Genomic DNA, 9,025 nt, shown 5'->3' with positions numbered 1-9,025 from the left:
ATTATATCATATTTACATATATATAAATTACACATTTATTAATAACTTCTGATTTGATAAGAATGTTTAATAGAAAATGTAAGCAAAGTCTTAACATTAAGAGGAGAAAGTTGTATGCATATGAAAGGAATACTTTAGGAATCATTTCACCCGGCGGGCAATGGTAACTTTCCAAAGTGAACGACGCGCAGTATATGATGATTTGAAACTGAGTAATATGGATGCCGGTTTACATTTCCATCATTGGCAGGTTGAGACGCATTCCCTGCTTCAGAGGTACAACTCATTAACCAGAGTCTCTGTACAGAAAAGTGAGGAACGCCGCTTTGGTAAGAAAGCGTAAATAGAAGTCCCTTAACATATTTACAGGTTAGGTTCGTAGCCAGAATATTTGACATTTCAACATAGAAAATTGTAGCTCTTTGCAACAGCAACACAAAGGTCATGTTTGATTCCAGGGAACGTGTAGATTGTAGATGTATTTATTTATAGTCACTTAAGGTAAAAGCACACATTTCAACTTCCCTTATACTATGAGAATGTATTTGTTTCCTGTTGCAAACTGTAATGAGTGATTGTTTGGGGTTCACTATGACATTCTTGCTTCTGGCTCGGCCAGTTTCTGTAGTTGTAGAAATGACAAAAGGGTTTGTGTGCATTCCACAGTTCGTCAGGTAACAGGCAAATCACACTCACATCAGAGCTTCCATTCATACAAGCAGATCATTCACGGCGCTTTCTCACAAACCACAGGAATGTCAAAGCAACAATACAAACCGCAATGAGGATTGAATCACTGACCAGAACTTTTATTGTCCTTTATTCCCTTGTGACGATCAGAACATAGCTTGCCATGAGATACAAATGCGAAGGACGTCACAGGACCAATTCTATACCCTACCGACCCAATATTAAGATAATAAAACACTAATCTAGACTATATTTAGGAAATCTTGGATATTTTTGTTTAAACCTGGAAATGAATGTACGACGATATAAAAAGTGACTCCATTGATCATTACCAAAATAAATGCACTTCAAATATATTTGATTAAGTTTTCTTTAGTAGAGTTTGTGTATATTTTTAAGTACAGTATACTGTTTGTCCCACACTAGTGCATGAATGATGGGTTCAAGGGTACTTCAGGTGGTAGCTATGTTTTTTTACAGAGATAGTTTGTTAAAAGCACATTTTATTTTGTATTAAGGCGTCTCAAAATAGCACAGTTGAGCACTGAGGAATCATTTTTAGATATTAAATACCAAATTAGTATGTGAAAATGGAGCACTTCAAGTACATTTTGGAAGTGCACTTTCTGTCTTAAGTATACTAATGTCAGTGTACTAGTAGTATATTTATATGTGTACTACTTGGGACGACATTGGCCCACTTTATAGTGTATAAAAGTATACTTTTAAGTTTACAGTAAGAGTTACAGTGACGACAGCATTTTTGTTTGTGCTGCAACTATACGAGCGAACTGACAGGTATAGTTTACTAGTTCAATAAGTAGCACACTTGTTTCATTTATGAAAGTATGTTTCTAGTTTAGTAGAAATAGGACTGAAAGCATAGTTAAAGAGGAAGTTCACTCAAAAATATAATTCATAATTTACACACCCTCAGGTTGTTTCAAACCTGTATACATGTCTTTGTGCTGTTAAACACAAAGATTGATATTTGTAAAAATGTTTCATCATGCACTTTTTTTGTTGTGTTGAACACAAAGTGAGATATTTTGAAGAATTTAGGAAAACAAACAGTTCTGGGGCACTTTTGACTACCATTGAATTTGTCCTACTATGGTAGTCAATAGACAGGAAAATTGCTAACATTCTTCCAAATATCTTTCTCCATGTGTTCATCCGTGCAAAGTCATTTATACAGGTATGAAATAACTTGCGGGCGAGTAAATGATGACAGCATTTTCATTTTTGGGACCCAAATTGACCCTAACAGCATACTTGATGACTTTTATGAAATAAACTATTTAATAGCCTTCTTGATCAAAAGAGTAAACAAGTATACTTGGTGTACTCATATAGTATACTTCATTATCTTTTACTGCAAATAAAGTATAGACCAAATTTTGCACACAAAATACACAAACCTTTTTGCAAGAGGGAATCACAAGATGTTTCTTAGAACATTCTCAGATATTTTATGATGGTTATGTTTTATCATTTCTCCGTAACATAAGTTTTACACAGAGGGGAAGTGCTTTCACAAGTGCTCTCAGACTTTTGCTTTCTACTCAAAGTCACGTTTATTATGACATTTGGTTTCCCGATCAGGTGCAAGGCGTCAAGGCCGTTTTGCAGTTTCTCGACGTTTAATTCATCTCCCATTGTGTTTGAAATATAAAAGAGGTCTCTGTGTGTGTGTGTTAGTGAATATGATAAACCCACAGGGTTATAAACCCTCATGTGAACGAGTTTTCCTGTCTGTAATTTCAGACTATTATGAAACTGGAACAGATTATCTTCGTTTCATCATGTCGGCCGGCGTGCCGTTTCACCCGGTCACACAAAGGAACGTCGCACGGAACCCCCGTGTTTTGTTTCAACACGGAATCCTGTTTCCTAGCGACACGGGTTCAGCAAGGGAAGCCCTGGTTACGCGATCGCCCGGGGGAAGACTAACGTGACGTCAAAAGATAGTTGTCCCCTGCGCCAAAGGTGCGCCGGGGCCTGTGATGAAACCAAAGGAATCCTTTTACCTGCTATTACACAAGATTATTGCAGTTAATGAATCATTACAAAAACCATCCTAAAGCGTGACGCGGAAGTGCGTGAACGGTTTTTTAATCGTCATGGCAGTTTAGCACACTCTTTCATTTACATTGACATGCAGAGGTTTGGTGTGTGGCCTGAGGGGCGTGAAGAAAACAAGCCAAAATTACCTTTAATGACTGGCCTGAAACTAAAGCTGTAAATGACAGGTGGAGAAAGGTGTCATTTCAGGAGAGAACCCCCCTCCATCTTCTTCTTCTTTTCAGTTGTTTTTGTCTTGTTTTATTGCTCCTCTTATCTAAAATAACATAAGGTCGCCTTGAGACCACCTTGGAAGTGTTTTGTGGACTACGGCCCTCCGGTTGAGAAACACGATATAAACTTGAGTTCGATTTTCACCCTTTACCCCGATTCATGATCTGTCAGCATTTGTGCTCGCAAATGATAACATATATCATATAAAAAAAGCAATATGCTGGAAAACATTTGCATGTGATTTTAAAATTCTCTGAAGCACACTACACAATTTTATCAAATTAAAAACATGCTGGCATGATTTATGCACATGCTCATTTTTCACAGTGTATGTAAACAGACATCAACATGTTGATCACATGCATTCGTGAATTCAGTCAAGCTCTGTCAATCTTTCATGAAAACATTCCTTCGTTGTCACTTTCAATTGGATGCGTCTGCAATGCAAAGAGATTTCATCCGTTTGAATGAATTTCGCCGTTCCTCAAATGATCGAGAAAAAAAAGTCATTCCCATTTCACCGGAGAAATAATGTTGGACATGGAAATATCAATTCATGAATGAAACCCTGCAACACGTGCATTTAATGTCAAGGCATCTTGTGTTCATAAAGTTGTGTTTTCTTGTGACATCAAGGGGAAATAGTCTTTGTTGTAGGCCTACATGTCCTTCTTTGCTTTCCAGCCGCAGGCCAAACAACAGGTTTTTAATCTTGCAACACCATCGTAAACCCAAATGCTCTATCAAACGGATTAAGAAATGTAAAAGTCCTAGTTCTTAAAACACATTTTTACGGTTTTGTTTGTTAAGTTCTGTCCATTTAATTTCACACTTACTATTACTTATTCTTAAACCAAGAACCTCAAAAACAGTATTTGCAATTTATCTGGGTTTACACAGCTGCATGCGGCCGCTAAGTAACGTTCGAGTACTTTCTCGAATCATCAAGAGTCCTTTCCAGGAATATTATCTGTATCGCTTGACAGGTTGAAAAGCATTTCGCAAGTTAACAGTGAGGGAAGGTTTAATGTGTGAAAGGGTACGTCAGGTAGATGTGTTGCCACATTTACCTGCCCACTGACATTCCTGTGTTTGTGTGTGTTTTGAAGCACAGTGTCTATGGTAACGCTGTCATTGCAATGCGAGACGTAGAGACGGATGACGTGTGACCAGCCGGATGCAGAACGGCTGATACAGCAGGTATGCGCGAGATGAGGTTTTTATGACATAAATGACCCGATAAGACTTTCACCTCACCTAATGACATCATCAGCTGCGGTCAGAAAGTCCTTCCGTGAGTGAGGCGTATCGCCGTCTTTTCATTCATTGTTTTTTCTTTGGTACACTGCATGTGAGTGCGAAATACGGTTTAACGGCCATTCCATCATTACCTTTTAATACGTTTTTGTTTAATAAGATTTGCTCGAACATTTTTTAAGGAAGCCAAGATGCTCAAAATATGAATTGAATTCCAGCAATATTGATCATAAAGAAATATAAAATAGCAATTAAGAACCGGATAAAATGCGTCATGAAATACCAAACTACTGAACATGAACATGGGAATTAAAAAGCTTCACAATGCAAAACGTTATTTCTGCCGTAAAACAAAGATTGTTTAAACGTTTTTTCATGTGCATTTGTAAAACGCTACAGTTGATTATATTACAAGCAGTGATACATTTTAAATGTTATAAAATCTTTAAGATTTATTGTTTGTTTGTTTGTCACATATTAATGGTTTTACATCAACGCTACACAGGAAAAAACTTTTTAAATTAACTTAATTTGAAGGGGTTGTTTTTTCTAACCCCTTTTTTTCTATGCATTTTTCAAGACATAAAATCATTTACTTGAGAAGCAAAACGCCTGGAAGACATTAAGACAAATTTTGCAGTGAACAATGTTGTCTACAGTTAGAAATTCTGTTAAATGCCATCATTTTACGGCAATACCAGAAAAGCCTGTTTTTCTATCGTAGACTATCATTCTATCTTATTTGACTTTATTTCACTCTTGCCACAGGTACAGCTACTCTTGAGTATTGTTTTTGCAGAGTTACTGAAGAATGCAGAATATCTCGGCGTGAGATGCTGTACAAACATGTTTGGATTGTACACTATGTGTGTGTGTGTTGTGGAAAAGCTCTGTTATCAATCAAAGTGAATACATAGCAACTGCTTGTACTTCTTGATTTTAATCTTTAGTGTACCTTCCCCTTTTCTTCTCACATGTTGCCGGTACTTTGCCACTCCAAAGAGTCAAAGCGTCATTGAATGGGTGATTCACTAAAGCAACGGCGTCAGTATTAGCCGTTACGCTTTTTTCGCAAAAGATGGCAGGCTTTCCATCCAGGGTCTTTGGCGCGGGGTTACCCAATTACAACAGATTGACCAATTCAAATAACAAAGGTCAAGCAGCAGTTCAGCCAATGAGACTAAAGAAGACAGTACGTTCAGCCTGTTTTCGTTCTAGAGATTTCAATTGGGGTAATATTTTGAATATGACAACGTGCACAAGAGAGGAACCTTTTTTCCCATTTCAAGCACTGCGTAGCAACCAATCTCCGTATAAACCTTAATCTATCTGACCTATAAACCGGCACTGAAGACACAATAACCCCAGGTTTTCTCACCAGTATACATGACCCGAGACAACAGCCAGCAGACGGGGATTGAGAGACGGATGCATCTCATGTAAAGACCCATCACAATACCAGTAGCCTCAGGTCAGATTTTACCTCTCCACACGTCCATCACTTCCGGTCTGAGAGCCTAAAGAATCACACGACTCCAGTTACAGCCGTGCCAAAGATTTGTGTGCTTTCGTGTATTTTTAGAGCAGAAGGGCCACGTGTCATAGTACATTTAATTGGCAAAAGAAAAGAAATGACAAAAATCTCGGATGAGATGATTTTTTTTCGTGTACTTTTAGAGCAGAAGGGCCACGTGTCATAGTACATTTATTTGGCAAAAGAAAAGAAATGACAAAAATCACGGATGAGATCTCGGTTATTTCTCCAAGACATCAGTGAGATTACACGAAGAGCAAACGGAAACTTGTGTAAGTCTCATCACATCATTACGTTTGAGAAAAGATGTCAACAATGTGTCAGACTGAGCTTAGATTTGTCTCGATCGAAAGCGATCTCAATATGAAGTCAAACATTTCTCATCCCATATACCCACATCCATTCTACACCTCCATACTCTTCTTGCTTCATTTTTGGTCTCAGAAGCTGTCTTTGCAGGGAGCACACTAGGGTTTTGAATCGGTCCGTGTGTCTTGTGGAAATGTTGATCAGTCGAACAGCTGTGATACACGAGGTCACTTGTCAAACCCCACAATTCACTGTGAAACTGTTTCTGAGTTTTACGTGCTTCTTCTGAAAACAGTCTGGTTATTCCTCCTCCTGTTTGGGAACGGCAAGCAGCCTTGGATGTAGTCCGGCATAGTTTCTCTCTGCAGATTTTCGTGTTTATTTATTTTCTCGTGGACTCTTTCACGAACCTCAGTGATATTTTAGCACATGTGCATGGCAACAGCAAAACACAAAGGCAGCGGATGAATTCCTGCCCCGACCGCTTTTGCGAATTAGTGATCATGTAAAAAGCCGCTGTGGCTTTAAGATTGCAAACAGGCCCGTGTGGAAACGCACCAGCTAACCAGTCCTCAAAATAAACCTGTCTATTTCTGCAGAGAGAGAGAGAGAGAGTGAATGTGTGTTTGCCATCAGAGACACTTTAAGTCTTCTCGAAATCTCTTCAGGTGTTCAGTGGTTTTGCATTCAGTTGCATTTTACATCTTGTCCAAAACTTGAAATTGACAATAAGACCCAAGCAGTCTTGTTTTTTTTGCACTTCTGTGCGCATAGAAGTAGCAATTATTTTCTTTAAAATTACTTTTTTTCTCTTCATGGTACATTAGATTTATCAGAAACATTTACATACCAAATATATTCGATATGTATTTCCTATTCTATATATTACGTGTACTGTTTATTATGTTATATATCATTAGTATAATATTTATTCTATTATATGTAATATTATAACTGTAAAGAAACAGTTGAGTCAACTTAAAATAATAAGGCAACCGATCACAATGTCCACGCAGCTTAAAAAAATAGTCACAAGTTGTCAAAACATAGTCAAGTTTACCAAGTTGAAAGGGGGGAGTTAAAGCCGTCTAATGGACGTCATTTGTGATAGATATTCATTTCAAGTGCATTTTCATTTGCACTGAAGATTGTAAGGGTACATTCATTTAAATAGAAAATGACCGTTATCGATAAACTATTTACTATAATCGCTGCAATATTTCATGAAAAAATAAGAATTGTCAATTTTAATTTCACTGGGACTTTAAAAAACTCTAAACAACACAGACCAACAATAACAACGATATTAAAGCATAAATCGAGCCAGCGAGAACTAAAACACTAATCTATTAAATACAAATAAAAAACACAGAAATGAACGTGCTGCAATGCATCATGGGAACTTATAAACACGTGCAATATTGTTTGTTCAGATTACACTGTTTTGCAAGTTGGACAAACTTTTCTGACCAAAAACTTGACAATAAAAGTCCGGTCAACAAATCTTTGTTAGAAACATGCTTAGGCTCATTTTGCTTAGTATACGCAATGAATCTACATTCAAGTTACTTTATTGTCTTTGTAGGGAGAACATTTTGCAAGTTGTGACTGCAAATGGAAACTTCTCATCTGCGTCTCAGATGTTTCTCCTGAGAAAAAGAGTCAGGAATGTCATTAGAGTTTGAGAAGAGATGTCAACAAAGTATCAAACTGAGCTCAGATTTGTCAAGTCTGCAATAAAAAGTCAATGTTATTGAAGATCTCAATATGAACTCAAACATTTCTCATCAAATTGACCCAAATCTAGATGAATTTACCTCTACAATCTACATTCACACCTTCAAACTCTTTGTGTGTTTCAACAATTACACTTTTATTTGATTCTCTTTTTATTTCTTTAGGAGAATCATCTGAGACTTAAATAAAACACAAGCCCAACAGAGAACTTTATTCACATCTGAGCAAAAACATTCTCCCCATGATACGTTATTATATTTCTTAATATTAGCAGGTGATTCTTCTTCTCCGTTGTCTCTATATTTCTCCATCTGTTTCTTCATCCTTCACCACAGAACTGTCTGAGTGATTTGTGTTCTCCCACCACAATTAAAGTGCGGCCCCTCGTCCCGGACCCTCTCCGGTACAGCCGTGTGCCATCGAGCAGAGTAAAAATAACCCCGGGAGACAGATACTACACATGAGCTGAAGCTGTGGTCATCTGACCCCTCACTCCTGACAGGCTGTAGTCATTATAACAACCAGACAATCCAGCAATACATACATAATTATACGGAAAGGACTGTTATTATAGCCGAGTTGGGACGGGGTATAACAGAGGGGTTAGTGATATTTCCCCGGCTGGAGAAAATTCAAGGGTAAAGCGAAAATAGCAAAATCCAAGCCACATCAGGAGGATTTCCTTAAATAGAGGCCACAAAAAAGAGGGTTTATAATGAAACCCTCCGTCCTGGGGTCTACCCGCACGTCTATAAATGTGTCTTTTATGAGGAAAGGGTACTTCACCAATACGTTATATTGACGTTAAAATAAAGTGTTTTTTGAAGCGTATCGTGTCTTTTCTGTAGTCTCATCTTTTAGTTTGTACATATCGCTGCTGTCCTTCTGAAACCTTGTAACTCCATATTTCGTGATATACATTTTTAAATCATTATAAATCTATCAAAATTACTAGCCATTCTTTATGTTTGTCACAAGGTTTTGCAAATATCTAACCAATAAAAAGTATTAAAAGCGCTTGTCAACTTGAGCACAAGTTATCATAGTTTGACTTTAGTATTTAAAATTCGCTTCATTTAAGTGATTTTTTGGTTTTTATGTAATTTTCAGTTAAAGTTTAAGCAATTTTGGTATACGCTTTTGTCATTTTATAATTTATTCGTTTTTTTATGTTGCTATATAATGTTAATTTACGATTTA

This window comes from Barbatula barbatula, assembly GCF_947034865.1.
Source record: "Barbatula barbatula genome assembly, chromosome: 3".
NCBI classification, from domain to species: Eukaryota; Metazoa; Chordata; class Actinopteri; order Cypriniformes; family Nemacheilidae; genus Barbatula; species Barbatula barbatula.
The sequence above is the reverse complement of the archived record's forward strand: the minus strand, read 5'-3'. Positions refer to the sequence as shown.